Raw genomic sequence first — 12876 nt, 5'->3', positions numbered from 1 at the left:
ATATGTGAATTGTGAACAATAATGAAATTAAAATATTCAGACAGTGTTAAAGTCTGGAGGGAACTGAAAAATCAGGCAGTATGGGAGCTAAAGTTGAGTGTTTATGCATTTGGCAATGCAGGTGAATTAACATACTGTACAGCCTGCCTTAGATTGTGTTAGCTGAAAACTATGATATACAAAGGGTAATGGCTTTAAACTGAAAGAGGTTAGATTTGGATTAGATATTAGGAATAAATTCTTTATTGTGGGGGTGGTGAGACACTGGCACAGGTTACCCATGAAAGCTGTAGATGCCCCATCCCTGGCAATGTTCAAGGCCAGGTTGGATGGGGCTTTGAGCAGTCTGGTCTAGTGGAAAGTGTCCCTGCCCTTGGCAGGGTGGTTGGAGCTAGGTGACCTTTAAGGTTCCTTCTAACCCAAACCATTCTATGATTGTATGTCTCTGAAGTAACCTGTCTCACTTTACGTATAGGGAAAATAAAATTTTATACATAATTTAGAGTGAATGTATCTTAAGTTTTGAAGATTAATAGCCACTATTAGCTTATGCATTCAGTCTTAACTAACTGATGCTTATGTGACATTTATCAACTGAGTGTTGTTTAAATATGTGCCTTTTATCATTCAGTTTCTCAACTTTTTTTGAAAAGCAAAAAGCCATTGACTCCACAAATGTCAGTAGGTGACAAAAACCAATGGCACTTTAGAAATGTCATTAGTGAGGGCACCTACTTGTGGCCTGCATAGGAATCAGCAGTGTGCCAGGTATTTCACTTCCCACAGCCTTTGCCCCTGCAGCTCTGACATCTCCTGCAAAACAAAAATTCAGAATCTCTTGATTACAATTTTTGGTTTGAAAAATAGAAATATCTTTTTAACCCTTCTCTGTATGTGAAAACCATGCAGATACCAAGCAGTTTTGTTTACCACTGGGCATGCGTCTCAGGAGAAAATACCAGCTTATCAGGAGTACTAAGTGTCAGCCAGCATGCCAATAACAAAAGACACGAGGATTCAGGTGTGAAATCAGAGAACCTTTCCAGCAGCAACATTTTGCTGTATGGCATGTTGCATTCAGATTTGTGAGAAAGGTTTTACATAATTTAGAGTAAAGCTTTAATATTTTATTGTAGGGGTAGCACCAAATGAAGTGCCAGTGTAAAAGAAATCTGAGGCAAGTGACTTCCTCCAGAATCCCTTTTGTGCAGTAAAACAACTTACTTGAAAATCATTGTTCACCATGTAATTATGTAGCACAGTTATGTGTTCATATGGCATGAGGCAGCCTGATCTTGAGGGTGATAGCCCACACCTACAAAGGCTTTTATAGCCCTGTTTGAGGGACTACAAGAAGTCTGCTGGAAAGATTCAACTGAGAAAGTCTTTACCCTACCATTAAAATGTCAGCAAAAATAAAGTCACCTTTCTTCAAATTTCAGCCTGCCAAGTTCAACTATTTTTCTAGAAAAAACAAAACCTGTGTGACCTGAATTTTCACAGAAAGTCACAGAACACTTGGGGATTTCCAATTTTATGAGAAAGAATCAGAATTTTTAAACTAAATCAGGCACTTTTTGTGAGAAGCTTTGTTTTGCTAGATTTCCAGCTTCCTTTCCACCCCAAGAAACAAATAACATTTCTAAGTTGAAATAGTGCCCAGGAGCAGGTTGCCCAGAGAAGCTGTGACTGCCCCATCCCTGGCAGTGTTCAAGGCCAGGTTGCATGGGGCTTTGAGCAACCTGGTTTAGTGGAAGGTAACTCTCCCCATGGCAGGGGGATTGGAACTAGATGGTCTTTTAGGTCCTTCCAACCCAAACCATTCTATGATGCTGAGTCTAACCAGCAGCTGTTGTTCGGTGGCTTTAAACCCTTGATGCTATGGGTCTGGTGCAGACAGAGTCCATTTAGATTGGCACAGAATTTTATAGTCCAAGCTACTGGCTGGGGATTTACAAGGCTGTGAGATACCACACTTGTGAGATCCTCCTTGGCTGCTGGGCACTGTTCCTAGTGGTGTTTGGCCCTTGCAGCTGCCTGTAGGTAGCTCTGAGCTGAGTGCCTGGACAAGGCACACATAAGGCTGGTGGGATGAACCTTCCAGGGAGGGAATGGGACTACCACAGAAGCAGGCATCAAGGATTTAAGAAGTGCAAAATGCCTTTGGTCCCTCTGCTTGTGTTGCCTGCCTTATGTGGGACAGGAGAGGGTTTGGCTTTTCAGAGCTGTAGTGCTTGTGGTTAGCTTGTGATCCAACCGAAGGATGTGGCCCCCACACTCATAAATCACTTCTGAAATAATCCAGGAATTCTAGTTTTTTATCTTTACAATCATTTGATTGTGTTTAACCCATGTTACACAGTGCAATACCAGTCATTGTGTTCTTGCCTCTTGTACTTTTGCTGCAGACACCTGTGAAGCGTTCCTCCCCCAAGTTACCTCTGTGGTGGGCTACCGAGCACTGACTGTAGGGAACCTCTGCAGGAAGAACACTCACCACCATATGCATTTTCTGCTAGCTGGAAATGTTGCTTTCAGAGACACATCCTGGTTGAGAAGCCCTAGCCATGCAATTAACTCTCAGGAGGTGCATTTCATATTGCATCAATGAGTGCCTCCTTACAGAGCATTCATCACTCTCAGCGCAACAAAGATGTCCCATGGTTTTAAATGTCACAGCTCTTTTGGACTTCATCTTTTAGTAGCTCATGTTTATTGCTGCCTTTTTCTGTACTGAATATTCTAGCAATCATTTTATTTCTAATAGAGCTTACCCTAGCCACTTCTGTACATATCTTTGTCCTGTACACATCACAATTACCAGTCCATAAGAGGACTTATCAACACCTTTTTCATTTTCACAGCACACCACCCCCCAGGTGCATTTCTACTGGCAGTTTTTTGCCCTGTGCCTTCAAGCTGCTAAGTGGCTTCAGTTCTTATAGGAGAAATCAATAGGATTTGTAACACCTTGAAGGAGGTAATACGCACTTTGCAGGATCAGCTTTTAGGCCTTGGCTTCTTTACTGATGAATTTGCCGTGACAATAATTCCTGAAGTTTCACTGTCTCTGTTAGCCTTTGTCTTGAGAATCTGAGCTGCTATTATGGAGAATAAAAATGAAATAAAACTAAAATGTCCCATAAATCCCTTTCTAATCTCAGTGCCTTAAAATTTTTACTACTTAAACTCTTAAGTCATCTGGCTTCATTCACAGATTATTTGGGTATACTTGCTAATATGATCAGGTTGACACTTTAAAAGGGGGACCAAGCCCTTGAGTGATGCCTGCACTGGGAATCAATTGCTTTTTAAAGCAGACGTGGTATAGGTGAATGAGAATAGCTTAACACGAATCCCGAGAGTAATTTTTCCCCTGTATTGAATAATAATTGAAAATAATAGTAATTTTAGGCACACACCTGCAAGAGCTTAGCAGGGCTTAGTCAAGTACTACAGAGGAAAACCTTTTTTTCACCCTTCAGAAGATAGTAATTTAGGAGGTAGTAAGTACCACATAATAGTTCACATTAACAGAAGTAGAACCACTGCATCAACAACTTTAATTTGGTGTGTACTGCTCAATCTTTGCTACCCATTGCAAATCACAAATGGCCTCATACACTCCCCAAGCAACTGAAGACGGGTCTGCAAAACCATTTCATAAGGGTGACACTTTAGGTTATAAGAAATTGGAGGGAAAATATTGATGAAAAGCAGAAAATTGAAATGAAAACTTGAATTTAATGTGAGGTAAACGTGTTACAATCACTCTTCTTTAAGACATGTAAACTATGGAGCGAAACCTTTAAGGGTAGCTCCAGAAAAAGTCACAGCAGCAATAGTAATAGTGATAACAGAAAGCCTATCAGTTTGCATAGGATTTTTGTAATTACATTTTCCTCACTTTGGACATGGAGCCTGGGACCTCTAAGGGCTCCAGCTCCACCTAAGATTTGCAGAGCTGCCTGACCCCTTACTGCAAATCCACAGCTGGAAGCTTGGAGATAACAGAACCCAGGGTCAGTACAGAATTTCTAGGGGTTTCAGAGCTTCTCCTTAGAAGTCAGAGCTCTGAAGTCCCTAGATGGAAGTAGGACTTCCACAGGTTTCCAAGTGTAGGACCCTGCAATATATGGCTAGAGTCCTCTGAGAACTGCCACCACTGCTTGGCTCTTTGGTCCATGACAGGAGAGGAGTTTTGAGGAAAGAAAACCAACCTAACCTGAGAAGAACTTCAAGACTTACCTTGAGTGAGCCAGCTGCACTGTTGTCTTCTCAAGATGAGAAGATGCCTGCAGCTGGATAAGTGAAAAACGAGTCTCTTGCCTGAAAAATTTTGAATGGAATTTTTATTTTTGGATTAACAGTTGTCCTAGAGACCAGCTGAACCATCTGAATCATCAGATTTTACTGTTGTTATGTGGTCAGTCCAATGACAACTAATGTGAAATATTGGGCCTTCAGGTAACTGATTGAATTCTGTGTTTACACAATACTTAGTCATTGCTTTAGAAAGTTAAAAAATATCTGATGTATAGAATGCAAAGAAGCCAAGCTGATTCTTCAGCTGGCTTCAACCATGAGTCCATGCACAAGCCTCACCATAAACAATATTCATGTGATGATTTGTTCGTGTGTTCTCTTGTTCATGCTTATTGACTCTCTGGGAACAACTTGCATAAATCAGCTGCTGTGCTCAAGTAGTTGCAATCTCCAAATGACTAAGAGAAAAACCTAGCAACCATGCACAGTTTAATCCTGCTGCACTGAGCCAGATATCCTCCACAGAGTTTCAGGCACATACTGATATCTAATCTTGTTTTTTTTACCACTTTAACTGTTATGGCAGCTATTAGGTCAGTGCAACACCGTTCTTCTTAATTGTGTTATTTTGGCTAAGTATCCAATTTATACCTTTCAAAAATGCCACAGATTTGTTCTTTGTTTGGCAGGACATAAATTTGCAGCCATAACATATTGATCTGAAAGACCTCCACTCGATAGCTGTCACTTAAGAGCCACTGGGCTAAATTGTCTCTCTTTTGCAAGTTCCTTTGCTGACAAAGCTTTGTGTCAGTGTAGCTAACAAGAAATTTTCACGACAGTGTAACATGAGAAATGTTTTCACTCCACTGTTTTTTTGTCTTAAATAGAAAGGTCTTTTGCACTCGACTAGACATCCTGTTACACAGTACTCAACTGTAGCTGCCTTGTGTGCATGCTGCTGAACCACAAATAGTGCAAAGGGTCAAAAATTGTCCCTATGTCATACTGTCTGAAGACAAATGTAGATTAATTTGAGGAATAACATATGTATGGCAAAGTGAGCATATGGCTTTCAGTAATTTCTTCATGGTGGAGACAAGCAAAGTTCATTATCATGATTATTTTTTTGTATTTCAGTGGAAAAGACATTCTTTTTTCTTGTCTAACAATCTTTGTCAGACAAATATAATGAAGAAAAGTTCTGACCTTGTTTGCTCAAAAATTGTTTGTACATGTATGCACAACGTGAACCTGTTTTTGCTGCTTCCCTACATATTTCAATTGACTATGGGAAAAGTGAAAAAAAACAAACAAAAAAACCAAAAAAACCCCAAAAGATAAATCTTTCCAGTATTTCATGTAATCACAGACTGGTTGAGGTTAGAAGGAACCTCTGATGCTCGTGCAGTCCAACCCTTCTGCTCCAGTAGGACAGCCTACAGCAGGCTGCCTAAGACAATGCCCAGAAAATATAGATGAAAGTGAATATATGTTAAAAAATATATGAGAGATGCCTAGATATACGAGAGTTGCTATTATTATCCTGACAGAAACATAGCAAATGTGTTGAAATAATTTACAGAAAAGCATGCAAGAAAGCATAGTTTAATTTAAAGTAGGCTTTTTCAGTTGGTCAAACAGCTAGCACTGAGAGAGTCAAAGGATGAACTCCCCTTCACAACCTAACACCTCTCTCTGCCATCCCATCATGGTATTAATATGTTAACCTAGAGCACATTTGACTTCCTACTATTTCTTCTGCCATCTGTGGGGATAGCGATTCCAATACGATATAAATATTAAAGTAGTTGCACAGAAAATGTGATGCCCACTGAAGGGAAGTGAGGGCAGACAAATTAAAGCAGATCCCTTGGCACTTCAGGTTACTGTCTCAGAAAGGACAAGGCTTTTACCAGATGTGTAGAATTAGGGAGTCAAAAGATAAAAGCAATCAAAGACGGCATGTCCTTGGATTTACCTTTTTCCTACGTTTTTACTTCCAAAGATCACTGTGTTTGTAATTCTAGGGTCATTCTGCTCCAGACTAACAAAAGTTCATGACCTCTGTCCCCTTCTTTCCTTACTGAAACTGATACCCTTTTCAGTCCCAGGGTGCTATTTGCTAGGAATGAACAGATGTAATTTAAAAGTTGTGGGAACAAAAACTTTCGCTTGGGTCTCCTAACTCCTTAGGAAGTCATTACCTTCGTTTCCCACTTGCACTTTTGAAGAGATATTTTTTGACCCTTTTTATCGATCTTTTGCAATCAGTGCAAAATTTTCTCCAAGCAAATTTCCTCTTTTGTCCATGTGTACTGCCCACAGTATATAAGGAATGCTTTCAGCTGATTATAATCTTCAGAGTTTGCATGACTTAAATCATGCTTTGCAGCTTGGTTAGATAGTATTGTAAAGAAAAGACCCAGTTGTCTAACTGTAACCCCCCTGTCCACTCCCAAATACAGTTCTTCTTGCTGCCTTTTCTTAAATGTTGCAGTATAACTGTGATACTGGTGAGTAAGAGATCTATAAATGGGTTCTGGTGAGGAGTAAACATCATGTGGTCGTTCCCTTTGGAAGCTTGTTGAGTGGGAGGCATTTACAGAACCTCAGTGCACTTGCTATAATCACTGATTTTCTATGAAGTGCTAATAGGATATGTCTGTTCTCTCCTTTGTAAAGTTACTTCTTATAAAACAGGCTGCCTTAACAGAATCTTAGGGTTAAATATGTAACGCTGGAAACTGGTCAAATAAAGACAAATTTTATTTAGCCCTCATGCTAGGTGGTTCATGCATGGTCCTTAATTATATAATATTAGCACTTAATGTGGTAATTTTATTACATATATGGAGATGCAGCCAAAATCTGGATTCATTTCAGATTTCATCTTCTTTCAGCTAACATGCTGTATAAGAACAGAAAATACTGACAGTTGGAATTACTGGTGCTTTTTATAGGGTAAATCTTCTATCTGCTTCCTGCTAACAGGTTTGGGCATATTTTCAAGGGGAATAAAAGGGAGATGCAACAATAAAAACTGTCATTTTGAAGAAGAAAAAAGGTGAGATTTTGCAATTCATTATTTAGGTTTATTTTTGGAGTTGCATCTATGTTGAAGAGCACATAAATTAAATAATTTTTTACATTAAAATAGCCACTGCTTTTCACTGTATTTAGAAAATGCAGGGACCCAATTTTTCTTGTCCCATAAGAAATGCCAACACTGGCATCAGACCAACTTCAATCACAGCCTTGTGGATTCTCAGACAGAGAAGGAAGAAAGTCCTGAGGGCTGAGAAACTCTCTAATTCTGTGATACAAAAAATCTCCTAAGCATGTACTGCTGTCCATCCTTAACCAGGACAACACTGGAGCATTTGCTGTCAAGTACATCTTCTTCTGTTTTCTTTAAAACAGCAGAGTGTTCAGTATAGTAAGGCTGATTGGAGTGGCAGGGGAGGCTCTGGCAGATAAGCTGCAGCAGCTGAAAGAATAACCAGGGAACATAACTGTGAGGATTATTAATGTACCATAAGCAACCTATTTTTGAGTTTACTGACTCCCATTGATCTCTGGAGGAGTTTGAGCTCTAAAAATAATGTGCCTTTAGGAGCTGAGAGAGAGAGAATTGGAGCTGGCCAGGGGGAGGTCTGAGTGGACTGGAGCATCAAGGGTAGATAATAGAGGGTCTGCTGATTGCCGAGGAAGTTCAGGTAGCAATTATAAGCAACCAGAGAGCAGAGACTAGACCTGAGATAAAGATAGTATCATTAGAAGGTGTTAAAACAGCACTGCTTGCAAACAGTGTGCTTTATACAAAATTGGAGAAGAGGAGGCTTGATTTTCCTCTACATCTGAGCACTGAGGCAAGGTTTATCATAATGGCAATTTGTTTGCTCCTGTGTTTGGATGGCAAATGGCAGGGTTCTTGGGCACTTTACTATATTTTTTGCTCATCCTTCCAATTAACTAGTCTTGTAGGTGCATAGCCTTCTGAAAGACTGGCTTTCCTTTGAGTAAAGCTGCCATGTTTCAGTTGTGAGACAGCACAGTTCTCTCCAGACTGGGAAAACTGGAGACACCACACCCTTTGGTGGGTCAGCTGTCTAGTGAGAGTCCTGTGCCATGGTAGGAGGAAGAAAAGAGTTGCTTGCTCAGGTAGATGGGATGTGATGCCAGTTGCGACCTTTCAGCCCTGAGGTGGTAAAGGTGTTAAGTGATGTTAATATTGATTTCAGGGGGAGCTGGATGTTGAAGGTCTGGGATCTATGAGGAAACGAAAAGAAGACAAAGGGCTGCTTGAGGAAAGGGAGCATGTGGCTCAAAGTAATCCCAGCAGCCAAATTACTGGGATTATTAGCCACACAGTAACACAGTATATAACACATTGTTGCTTTAGTTTGTAAACCTATTGACAGTCCCACAGCAAAGCAGGGGCAGGCAGGGACCTTGCACCTGGACCGCGAATCCACCCTGGCCTTCATAGGTGCAGGGCAGCTTTCCTGGGACAGTCTCTTCCCAGACTCACAGACTAGATGAAGCTTGAGAGCACCTCTGGAGACTGCCCAATCCGAAACACTGCTCAGGACAGGGTCACTGCTCAGGGCCATGTCCAGCTAGATTTTGATTATCTCCAAGGATGGAGACTCCACAGTCTCTCTGGGCAACCTGTGCCAGGGTTTTGTCACCCTGACAGTAAAAAAAAAAAATTGTTTTTTTTTTTGTTTAAATTCTGTGTATTGCAATTCCTGCCTGTTGTCTCTTTCCTGTCACTGGGCACCAGTGAGGAAAGTCTGGCTCTGTCTTCTTTCTACCCTTATCAGCAAGATCCTTGGGAGCTTGTTGTGCGTAGCACAGGAAGGCTGGTATTGGAGCTCAGCAAATAAGGAAAGGTTAAACTAGTTAGAGAAGATAAGCATGGAGCTACCAAGCAGGGCAGATGCCTCCTCCAGGATGACAACAGCAGAAAACACAGCCTTACTGTCTAAGACACTGAACCTGCTAGAAAGACGTAAAAAATATCACGTAGTCCTAAACCCCAGAATGCTAAATTACAGCTGTCCTTCACACCACAAACCTGCTTATGATGCATTTGGAGGCAGAACATCATGTTGGCCTCTTTCAGCAGACAGATCAGAAAACACTCGTGACACCGAGGACCACATTAAGCTGAGATGTGCTTGCTGCGCTCTGCACTTTCTCTCTCTTGATCCCAGGCTTAGGTGCTCAAGTTTAATCACAGCCAGCAATGTTTCATCCACCCACCAACAGAAAACAGTCACCTTGTGATATTCAGGAACAGGAACAGAACAGTCTGAACGCAAAAGGAGAATACTTGACTGGAACACACAGGGAGCGTGTGTAGGCAGGCAGTAATTATATACAACAGGATTACACATGCATGAGTATCCTGGGGACCTATCACATACTGCCTTAAAGTTGGATTTTGGTTTTGAGATCAGAAAGGTAAGTACCTAAACTTACCTGACTGGGAGGAAGTTTCAGCTGAAACAGAACAGTACATCGTCTTACTGAATCAGGCTATGAGACAATTGTGGTTTTTGATTGTTAATGGTCACAGCGCGTGTTAGTAGGTCTGTGTGTGGTTTATGATCTCTTCCATGTGGACAATGACACCCCCTCACTTTATTTTGGGTCAAGTTAATTAAATTTTGATTTCTTTATTCGAAACACCAACACTTCCAAGCAGTTAGTGTAAGCCATGCAAGCTTTCTCTTAATAGCACTTCTTTTCACCAGGGAAGTGAATGCTAAGCAATTCCAGCCTTTTGAATGTCCCTCCACTATTTGTTCCAATGCATACAGCCTACACATTCATAAACAAAGCGAAAACTCACTTTATGTAGCATATAGTGACATATAGGTTGCCATTTTTTTCTCTGTTCTGTGCTTTTTCTCGACTTCTTAAACATTTGTTAAAGGTTCGTGAGTTCAATAAAATTTACCAAAAATAGAGCTGTTTCTCCACCTCAAATACTTACATCTTAGCTGGTGAAATGTATATACTGAGAAAGTTAGTGTCTTGAGCTTTTGAAAGTTAATTGCAAAACCTGTTTTCCTCGGTATTGAGCTGTCTGGAACCACCGATACCAACAGCAACTACCAATACCTCCTAATGTCAAAGAGAAGAGGAATAGACCCTATGCTGGGCTTCAAATTAACTGTGACTATGCAGGAAAGAGTCTCTGTAGGCAGGTCAATCAAAACTGGTTATCATTCCTCAGAAAGCAGCTAATTGCCACTTCCTCCCCCCTTACTTTATGTAAGTAAATAAGTTAACTCCAGTGGGATTTATACAAACAACACAGAAAATATTATGCTACAGTGTCTAGAATACTGTCTTCAGTGCTAGTGAGTCCTGAAAATTAAAGCAGAAATATGGGAGGAATGGACAAAATGGTTACAGGAACAGACATGCTACCAAAAGAAGAGAGGCTGAAAATCCCTGGGACTGTTAAGTTTGGACAGGAAACAAAGAAGGAGACTCACTAAAGGCAGAACAGAGAAAGTAAAAGAAGATGATATTCAAAGCAGCTGGAAAAAAAAAAACAAAAACAAAAAACCCCAAACCAATAATAAATGTATGCATATATTTATTGTGTATGAATATACCAGTAAATAGTATTTACTGGTAAAGTAAAATACTATTTTTATACAACTGATGCATCCCTACTACCCGCAGCATGGACATGCTGCTGTGTGATGTGTCAGAATTTCCTGTTTGTGCCTGCTGAAGCAGTGCCAGGGCTTTTCTGGGTAAGAGTCCCAGGGTCTGTGTAGGGCTGGACCCTGCTCACCAAAGTTCAGGTGCAGTCTAGGAGCCCCCTAAGTGCAGCCCTCCAACCCCATCACAGCTACCTGGTACTGAAGGCAAATCTCCAGGCTTTAGAGGCCTGAGCTCTTATCAGTCATGAAGTTTCATCAGTCACAGATTTGAAGTGTAGGTGGAAAAAGCTATTAGATCAAAAAGATTTGTTTCACACCCACTCTGTATTGCAAACAAGTACACTCACTGAAAGCAGAAAATTGCAGGTGTGGGGAATATACTCTCCCCTTCCCAAATTTACAGGTACTTTTCCGCATGCTCTGAAAATACCTGCGAGTGCACTGATAAATGATTAATTTCTGGTCTTGTATTTGTCACACAGGTCTGACAAGAGAAACGGAATGGATTCAGTGAATGGAGAGAATTTGAAATATTTTCTATATTTGTATAAAGACTATGAACTTCCTAACTCTGAAGTACCCCATAGGAAGCATCTTCTTTGTACATGTGTATCCACACATTCTTGTCCATTTTGTTTAACTTAGGAAAGTTGTGCTGAAATAAAACAGAACACAGCAACTAGCAATGAATATGTGTATAATTCAGGAATGATTTTGACTTGAGAATGTGGAATAGTGTGATTTGAAGTTTGAGCAAAAGTAGAATAACTGTTTAAAAAATTATAAAGTCTTTATTTGCAATTAATCAGGTTTCTTTTCTTCATTAAAAAAAATCAGTATGGACAAAAGAGTTTTAAAATTGTTTGACAAAATGCAGAATAAACGAGGAATGTAACATCTAATTTCCTGCTGTGTACTCCTGGTTATAGGACAGGAATCATGCATCTGGTAATAAAGGAAATGAAAATATTAAAAGGGATGGTCTTTCTGCTGAGTTTAGCTGAATTCTTCTTTTGTTGTAGAGACAAAGTATTTCTTTTTCTTAAACATCTACAATGCAGTGGTGTTTTGACATTTATGCATCACCTTTACTTTTACAATGAAAATACAATATGTGAGCTAGTTGACAGAAAACCTGCAACCTTTACTCAAATAAACAGGTCATCCAGCCCTGATGGAACATGTTCCTGAATATAGGTTTAAGGTTGACTATCTTCAAAATCCCGTATAAAAAGGGGACATTGAAATACTGAAGCTGGGCAGAAAATCATGTATGATCACAGCAACTCATACATACAGTGATTAATCTCTGACACTTGTTTTATATGCACTGTACATAAATGAAGACTGTTCATTGCATATTCTATTTTTGGAAATGATATCTTACTGTTAGAGAAATTTAATACTCTGTGTCTCCTTGGTCTCTCTTGTGTTATTTACTGTGAAGGGATAAGAAGAATTGTTTTGTAATAATACTCTACTGCTGATTGAAACTATTCTACATGCTCTGAAACTCTCTGCCTGGTTCTTGTTTATTCAATTAAAATAAAGATAATTATTCTGCTTAGAAAACAGTTTTCAAGTTGAAAATTATTAACAATGACATCTGTTTAATTCTTGTTTGCTTCATCAGACAAGACAAAAGCTTGCTGACTATTTTTGTATTTTAAATTATTACATATATTTGCATTGCTTTGTACAGGAAATTAGAAAAGAGCTCTAGTCACTGCAGCTCAATTAAAAATACATTCTTATATTTTGTACTTTCAATATGCAATACCAACATTGCTTAATATCCTGCTTCATCCTTACATGCTCATGGCTGATTTCCCTTATGGCATTCCTTGAAGGCAAACATCCCCAAAAGACAGACAGGTTGAAATGGAAGTGTCAAGAGAGAGAAAGCATCAGGACCACC

General features: G+C 39.9%; 1 protein-coding gene across 5 annotated transcripts in view; it reads left to right on the top strand.

Moving 5' to 3' along the window:
* Positions 1–12532, top strand: part of SMPX (small muscle protein X-linked) — a 41290-nt gene extending 28758 nt beyond the window's left edge. For all 5 annotated transcript variants that reach the window (XM_061364603.1, XM_061364601.1, XM_061364602.1 and 2 more), the window contains exon 5: positions 11441–12532. The gene's annotated coding sequence lies outside the window, so the exon portion shown is untranslated. The remainder of the gene's footprint in view (positions 1–11440) is intronic.
* Positions 12533–12876: the final 344 nt, after the last annotated feature.

This window comes from Neopsephotus bourkii, unplaced genomic scaffold (genome assembly GCF_033783945.1).
Source record: "Neopsephotus bourkii isolate Nb327-2 ecotype Australia unplaced genomic scaffold, CSIRO-AGI_Nbou_v1 NB_1234, whole genome shotgun sequence".
Classification (NCBI taxonomy): Eukaryota; Metazoa; Chordata; class Aves; order Psittaciformes; family Psittacidae; genus Neopsephotus; species Neopsephotus bourkii.
Note: the sequence above shows the minus strand (reverse complement) of the source record. Positions and strands in the feature narration are given on the sequence as shown.